The sequence below is a fragment of the Hyla sarda genome, chromosome 10 (assembly GCF_029499605.1).
Source record: "Hyla sarda isolate aHylSar1 chromosome 10, aHylSar1.hap1, whole genome shotgun sequence".
Classification (NCBI taxonomy): Eukaryota; Metazoa; Chordata; class Amphibia; order Anura; family Hylidae; genus Hyla; species Hyla sarda.
The window spans coordinates 4854588-4864421 of NC_079198.1; positions in this window are offsets into that span (position 1 = coordinate 4854588).

Sequence of the window (9834 nt, forward strand, 5' to 3'; positions counted from 1 at the left end):
AACAGCTGAAGGCACCCTGGTTGGTAAACATTGTGTCTTATCCTCCAGAGCTGCACTACACCGCAGGGTTAGTTCATTTTCAGGATCTCTGCTTGCTGACAGCGACTTAAATCGTTTTTACAACCTCACAGCTGAGGGTTTGTTACATTGAATCAGTGCAGGCAATCTCTGTGCAACAAACATTGGCACAAATCTCTCTCCAGTTCTGAGACTTTGACTGCAGGAAAGTTGGAGCAGTTCTCTCACATAAGTTTGTGCCCCCTTGTTGCCTGGCACTGACGGTGCCCACGCGGTGTTGGTGCGCTCATCCCACACGAGGAGATAATTGCTGCTCATAGTCGTGTGATCATGTTCTGCAGATGATTGACAGGCGGCGCAGGGAGCCTCACGTGTCTAGTGATGAGACCTCTCCCTCTCCTGGCACAAAATTCAGTCAATGCAAAGACCTGACTCATAAACTCATAAAGATTATATATATATATATACACACCCCTAAGAGATCTGCCCCACAGTGGAGCACAGAGAAGGATAGGCTGCAGAGCTATAGGGGGGCTGGCACTATCATATGGGCACTGTATGGCACTATTATATTTACACTATATGACACTATTATATGGGCACTGTATGGCACTATTATATTTACACTATATGGCACTATTATATGGGCACTGTATGGCACTATTATATTTACACTATATGGCACTATTATATGGGCACTTTATTGCAATATTATATGAGCACTGTATAGCACTATCATATGGGCACTGTAAGGCACCATTATATGGGCACTATTATATTTACTGTATGGCACTATTATTTTTTACACTGTATGGCACTATCATATGGGCAGTGTATGGCACTATCATATGGATGGGCAGTGTATGGCACTATCATATGGGCAGTGTATGGCACTATCATATGGGCAGTGTATGGCACTATCATATGGGCAGTGTATGGCACTATCATATGGGCAGTGTATGGCACTATCATATGGGCAGTGTATGGCACTATCATATGGGCAGTGTATGGCACTATCATATGGGCAGTGTATGGCACTATCATATGGGCAGTGTATGGCACTATCATATGGGCAGTGTATGGCACTATCATATGGGCAGTGTATGGCACTATCATATGGGCAGTGTATGGCACTATCATATGGGCAGTGTATGGCACTATCATATGGGCAGTGTATGGCACTATCATATGGGCAGTGTATGGCACTATCATATGGGCAGTGTATGGCACTATCATATGGGCACTGTATGGCACTATCATATGGGCAGTGTATGGCACTATCACATGGGCAGTGTATGGCACTATCACATGGGCAGTGTATGGCACTATCACATGGGCAGTGTATGGCACTATCACATGGGCAGTGTATGGCACTATCACATGGGCAGTGTATGGCACTATCATATGGGCACTGTATGGCACTATCATATGGGCAGTGTATGGCACTATCATATGGGCAGTGTATGGCACTATCATATGGGCAGTGTATGGCACTATCACATGGGCAGTGTATGGCACTATCACATGGGCAGTGTATGGCACTATCACATGGGCAGTGTATGGCACTATCACATGGGCAGTGTATGGCACTATCACATGGGCAGTGTATGGCACTATCATTTTTTACACTGTATGGCACTATCATATGGGCAGTGTATGGCACTATCATATGGGCAGTGTATGGCACTATCATATGGGCAGTGTATGGCACTATCATATGGGCCCTGTATGGCACTATCATATGGGCCCTGTATGGCACTATCATATGGGCCCTGTATGGCACTATCATATGGGCCATGTATGGCACTATCATATGGGCCCTGTATGGCACTATTATATGGGCACTGTATGGCACTATCATATGGGCCCTGTATGGCACTATCATATGGGCCCTGTATGGCACTATCATATGGGCCCTGTATGGCACTATTATATGGGCAGTGTATGGCACTATCATATGGGCCCTGTATGGCACTATCATATGGGCCATGTATGGCACTATCATATGGGCCATGTATGGCACTATCATATGGGCCCTGTATGGCACTATCATATGGGCCCTGTATGGCACTATTATATGGGCCCTGTATGGCACTATCATATGGGCCCTGTATGGCACTATTATATGGGCACTGTATGGCACTATCATATGGGCCCTGTATGGCACTATCATATGGGCCCTGTATGGCACTATCATATGGGCCCTGTATGGCACTATCATATGGGCCCTGTATGGCACTATTATATGGGCACTGTATGGCACTATCATATGGGCAGTGTATGGCGCTATTATATGGGCTCAGGTTGCAGATTTGCAGTACAGTCCTTACTGACTGATAATAGTTCTGATAAGATGAACAATGAGCTCAGACAACTCTTCTACAAGTTCTGACAATGGTGTCTCCATGGTAACACACCCGCGCGCCTCTCCCCGCTCTCCTGAGGATAGAAAACAGATTATCTGAACATGTTTGGTGCTGACCCGGAGCCCCAACGCGCTAATTCTCACCGCCCCAATGCCTGACCCCGAAACACCCCGCCGATCACGTCTCCTCCGAGCTCCACAATTATATCAGGGAGGAGAGTGTGATATATATATATACCGGGAGGAGAGTGTGAGATATATATATATATATATACCGGGAGGAGAGTGTGAGATATATATATACCGGGAGGAGAGTGTGAGATATATATATATACTGGGAGGAGAGTGTGAGATATATATATACCGGGAGGATAGAGCGATATATATACCGGGAGGATAGAGCGATATATATACCGGGAGGATAGAGCGATATATATACCGGGAGGATAGAGCGATATATATATATATATATATATATACCGGGAGGAGAGTGTGATATATATATATACCGGTGGAAGAGTGTGAGATATATATATATATATACCGGGAGGAGAGTGTGATATATATATATATATATATATATATATATATATATATATATACCGGGAGGATAGAGCGATATATATACCGGGAGGAGAGTGTGATATATATATATATATATATATATATATATATATACCGGGAGGATAGAGCGATATATATATCGGGAGGATAGAGCGATGTGTATATACCGGGAGGAGAGTGTGATATATATATATACCGGGAGGAGAGTGTGATATATATATATATATATACCGGGAGGAGAGTGTGATATATATATATACCGGGAGGAGAGTGTGATATATATATATATATATATATATATATATACCGGGAGGATAGAGCGATATATATACCGGGAGGATAGAGCGATGTGTATATACCGGGAGGAGAGTGTGATATATATATATACCGGGAGGAGAGTGTGATATATATATATATATACCGGGAGGAGAGTGTGATATATATATATACCGGGAGGGGAGTGTGATATATATATATACCGGGAGGGGAGTGTGATATATATATATATATATATATATATATATATACCGGGAGAGTGTGATATATATACCGGGAGGATAGAGCGATATATATACCGGGAGGATAGAGCGATATATATACCGGGAGGATAGAGCGATATATATACCGGGAGGATAGAGCGATATATATACCGGGAGGATAGAGCGATATATATACCGGGAGGATAGAGCGATATATATACCGGGAGGATAGAGCGATATATATACCGGGAGGATAGAGCGATATATATACCGGGAGGATAGAGCGATATATATACCGGGAGGATAGAGGGATATATATACCGGGAGGATAGAGCGATATATATACCGGGAGGATAGAGCGATATATATACCGGGAGGATAGAGCGATATATATACCGGGAGGATAGAGCGATATATATACCGGGAGGATAGAGCGATATATATACCGGGAGGATAGAGCGATATATATACCGGGAGGATAGAGCGATATATATACCGGGAGGATAGAGGGATATATATACCGGGAGGATAGAGCGATATATATACCGGGAGAATAGAGCGATATATATACCGGGAGGATAGAGCGATATATATACCGGGAGGATAGAGCGATATATATACCGGGAGGAGAGTGCGATAGATATACCGGGAGGAGAGTGTGATATATATATATATATATACCGGGAGGAGAGTGTGATATATATACCGGGAGGATAGAGCGATATATATACCGGGAGGATAGAGCGATATATATACCGGGAGGATAGAGCGATATATATACCGGGAGGAGAGTGCGATATATATATATATATATATATATATATATATATATATTATATACACCGAGAGGAGATTTGAGGGTCCCTAATCTGGAGACCACTGATCTACAGTCATGGCCGTAAATGTTGTCCCCCCTGAAATGTTTCTATAAAATGAAGTATTTCTCACAGGAAAGGATTGCAGTAACACATGTTCTGCTATACACATGTTTATTCCTTTGTGTGTATGTATATATATATATATATATATATATATATATATATATATATCTCCTCTCCTCTGTATATATATATATATATAGATCTCCTCTCCTCTGTATATATATATATATATATATATAGATCTCCTCTCCTCTGTGTATATATATATATATATAGATCTCCTCTCCTCTGTATATATATATATATTGCAGTAACACATGTTCTGCTATACACATGTTTATTCCTTTGTGTGTATGTATATATATATATATATATATATATATATATATCTCCTCTCCTCTGTATATATATATATTGCAGTAACACATGTTTTGCTATACACATGTTTATTCCCTTTGTGTATATATATATATAGATCTCCTCTCCTCTGTATATATATATATATAGATCTCCTCTCCTCTGTGTATATATATATCTCCTCTCCTCTGTATATATATATATATATATATATAGATCTCCTCTCCTCTGTGTATATATATATATATATATATATATATCTCCTCTCCTCTGTATATATATATATATATATCTCCTCTCCTCTGTGTATATATATATATATATAGATCTCCTCTCCTCTGTATATATATATATATATATATATCTCCTCTCCTCTGTATATATATATATCTCCTCTCCTCTGTGTGTATATATATATATATATATATATATAGATCTCCTCTCCTCTGTATATATATATATATAGATCTCCTCTCCTCTGTATATATATATATATATAGATCTCCTCTCCTCTGTATATATATATATAGATCTCCTCTCCTCTGTATATATATATAGATCTCCTCTCCTCTGTATGTATATATATATAGATCTCCTCTCCTCTGTATATATATATAGATCTCCTCTCCTCTGTGTATATATATATATATATATATATATATATATCCTCTCCTCTGTGTATATATATATATATATATATATATATATATATATATATATAGATCTCCTCTCCTCTGTGTATATATATAGATCTCCTCTCCTCTGTATATATATATAGATCTCCTCTCCTCTGTGTATATATATATATATATATATATATATATATATATATATAGATCTCCTCTCCTCTGTATATATATATAGATCTCCTCTCCTCTGTATGTATATATAGATCTCCTCTCCTCTGTATATATATATATAGATCTCCTCTCCTCTGTATATATATATATAGATCTCCTCTCCTCTGTATATATATATATATAGATCTCCTCTCCTCTGTATATATATATAGATCTCCTCTCCTCTGTATATATATATATATTGCAGTAACACATGTTTTGCTATACACATGTTTATTCCCTTTGTGTGTATTGGAACTAAACCAAAAAAGGAGGAAAAAAGCAAATTAGACCTAATGTCACCAAACTCCAAAAATGGTCTGGACAAAATTATTGGCACCTTAACTTAATATTTGGTTGCACACCCTTTGGAAAAAATAAGTGAAATCAGTGTCTTCCTATAACCATCAATAAGCTTCTTACACCTCTCAGTCGGAATGCTGGACCACTCTTCCTTTACAAACTGCTCCCGGTCTCTTATTGGACGGCGCCTTTTCCCAACAGTAATTATAAGATCTCTCCACAGGTGATCAATGGGATTTAGATCTGGACTCATTGCTGACACTTCAGAACTCTCCAGCGATTTGTTGTCATCCATTTCTGGGGCTTTTTGACGTATGTTTGGGGTCATTGTCCTGCTGGAAGACCCAAGATCTCAGACACAAACCCAGCTTTCTGACACTGGGCTGTACAGTGCGTTTTCCCAGAAGGATTTTGGTTACTCAAGTTCATTTTGGTAAAATGTAATCTTGCTTTTTTCTGTCTGTGTCAGCAGTGGGGTCCTCCTGGGTCTCCTCCATAGTGGGGTCCTCCTGGGTCTCCTCCATAGCGGGGTCCTCCTGGGTCTCCTCCATAGTGGGGTCCTCCTGGGTCTCCTCCATAGTGGGGTCCCTCCTGGGTCTCCTCCATAGTGGGGTCCTCCTGGGTCTCCTCCATAGTGGGGTCCTCCTGGGTCTCCTCCATAGTGGGGTCCTCCTGGGTCTCCTCCATAGCTGGGTCCTCCTGGGTCTCCTCCATAGTGGGGTCCTCCTGGGTCTCCTCCATAGTGGGGTCCTCCTGGGTCTCCTCCATAGTGGGGTCCTCCTGGGTCTCCTCCATAGCGGGGTCCTCCTGGGTCTCCTCCATAGCGGGGTCCTCCTGGGTCTCCTCCATAGCGGGGTCCTCCTGGGTCTCCTCCATAGCGGGGTCCTCCTGGGTCGCCTCCATAGCGGGGTCCTCCTGGGTCGCCTCCATAGCGGGGTCCTCCTGGGTCTCCTCCATAGTGGGGTACTCCTGGGTCTCCTCCATAGTGGGGTCCTCCTGGGTCTCCTCCATAGTGGGGTCCTCCTGGGTCTCCTCCATAGTGGGGTCCTCCTGGGTCTCCTCCATAGTGGGGTCCTCCTGGGTCTTCTCCATAGTGGGGTCCTCCTGGGTCTCCTCCATAGTGGGGTCCTCCTGGGTCTCCTCCATAGTGGGGTCCTCCTGGGTCTCCTCCAGAGCGTTTCATTTCATTTAAATGTGAATGGATAGTTTGCGCTGACTCTGATGCTCCCTGAGCCTGCAGGACAGCTTGAATATCTTTGGAACTTGTTTGGGGCTGCTTATCCACCATCCGGACTATCCTGCATTGACACCTTTCATTAATTTTTCTCTTCCGTCCATGCCCAGGGAGATTATCTACAGTGCCATGGGGTGTAATCTTCTTGATAATGTTTCGCACTGTGGACAAAGACAAATCTAGATCTCTGGAGATGGACTTGTAACCTTGAGATTGTTGATATTTTTCCACAATTTTGGTTCCCAAGTCCTCAGACAGTTCTCTTCTCTTCTTTCTGTTGTCCATGCTTAGTGTGACACACACAGACACACAATGCAAAGACTAAGTGAACTTCTCTCCTTTTTATCTGCTTTCAGGTGTGATTTTTATATTGCTCACTTACTTATTGTTACTTGCCCCAGGTGAGTATAAAGGAGCATCACAGGCTGGAAACAATCTTATTCATCCACAATTTTGAGAGGGGCCAATAATTTTGTCCGGACCATTTTTGGAGTTTGGTGACATTATGTCCAATTTGCTTTTTTTCCTGCTTTTTTGGTTTAGTTCCAATACTCACAAAGGGAATAAACATGTGTATAGCAAAACCTGTGTTACTGCAATATATATATACAGAGGAGAGGAGATCTATATATATATATATATATATATATATATATATATACAGAGGAGAGGAGATCTATATATATATATATACAGAGGAGAGGAGATATATATATATATATATATACAGAGGAGAGGAGATCTATATATATATATATACAGAGGAGAGGAGATATATATATATATATATATATACAGAGGAGAGGAGATCTATATATATATATATATACACAGAGGAGAGGAGATCTATATATATATATATATATATATATATACAGAGGAGAGGAGATCTATATATATATATACAGAGGAGAGGAGATCTATATATATATATATATATATATATATATATATATATATACACAAAGGGAATAAACATGTGTATAGCAAAACCTGTGTTACTGCAATATATATATATACAGAGGAGAGGAGATCTATATATATATATATATACAGAGGAGAGGAGATCTATATATATATATATACACAGAGGAGAGGAGATCTATATATATATACAGAGGAGAGGAGATCTATATATATATATATATATATATATATTTATATACAGAGGAGAGGATATCTATATATATATATATACACAGAGGAGAGGAGATCTATATATATATATATATATATACAGAGGAGAGGAGATCTATATATATATATATATATATATACAGAGGAGAGGAGATCTATATATATATATATATATATATATATATATACAGAGGAGAGGAGATCTATATATATATATATATATATATATACAGAGGAGAGGAGATCTATATATATATATATATACACAGAGGAGAGGAGATCTATATATATATATACAGAGGAGAGGAGATCTATATATATATATATATATATATATACAGAGGAGAGGAGATCTATATATATATATATATATATATATATATATATATATACACAGAGGAGAGGAGATCTATATATATACACCAAGGGAATAAACATGTGTATAGCAAAACATGTGTTACTGCAATATATATATATACAGAGGAGAGGAGATCTATATATATATATACAGAGGAGAGGAGATCTATATATATATACAGAGGAGAGGAGATCTATATATATATACAGAGGAGAGGAGATCTATATATATATATATATATATATATATACAGAGGAGAGGAGATCTATATATATATATATATATATATATATACATACAGAGGAGAGGAGATCTATATATATATATACAGAGGAGAGGAGATCTATATATATATACACAGAGGAGAGGAGATCTATATATATATATATATATATATATATATATATACACACAGAGGAGAGGAGATCTATATATATATATACACAAAGGGAATAAACATGTGTATAGCAAAACCTGTGTTACTGCAATATATATATATACAGAGGAGAGGAGATCTATATATACATATATAAAGAGGAGAGGAGATCTATATATATATATATACAGAGGAGAGGAGATCTATATATATATATATATACAGAGGAGAGGAGATCTATATATATATATACAGAGGAGAGGAGATCTATATATACATATATAAAGAGGAGAGGAGATCTATATATATATATATACACAGAGGAGAGGAGATCTATATATATATACACACAAAGGGAATAAACATGTGTATAGCAAAACATGTGTTACTGCAATATATATGTCACGATGCCGGCTGGCAGGTAGTGGATCCTCTGTGCCAGAGAGGGATTGGCGTGGACCGTGCTAGAGGATCGGTTCTAAGTCACTACTGGTTTTCACCAGAGCCCGCCGCAAAGCGGGATGGTCTTGCTGCGGCGGTAGTGACCAGGTCGTATCCCCTAGCAACGGCTCAACCTCTCTGGCTGCTGAAGATAGGCGCGGTACAAGGGAGTAGACAGAAGCAAGGTCGGACGTAGCAGAAGGTCGGGGCAGGCAGCAAGGATCGTAGTCAGGGGCAACGGCAGGAGGTCTGGAACACAGGCTAGGAACACACAAGGAAACGCTTTCACTGGCACTAAGGCAACAAGATCCGGCGAGGGAGTGAAGGGGAAGTGAGGTGATATAGGGAAGTGCACAGGTGTAAACACTAATTGGAACCACTGCGCCAATCAGCGGCGCAGTGGCCCTTTAAATCGCAAAGACCCGGCGCGCGCGCGCCCTAGGGAGCGGGGCCGCGCGCGCCGGGACAGAACTGACGGAGAG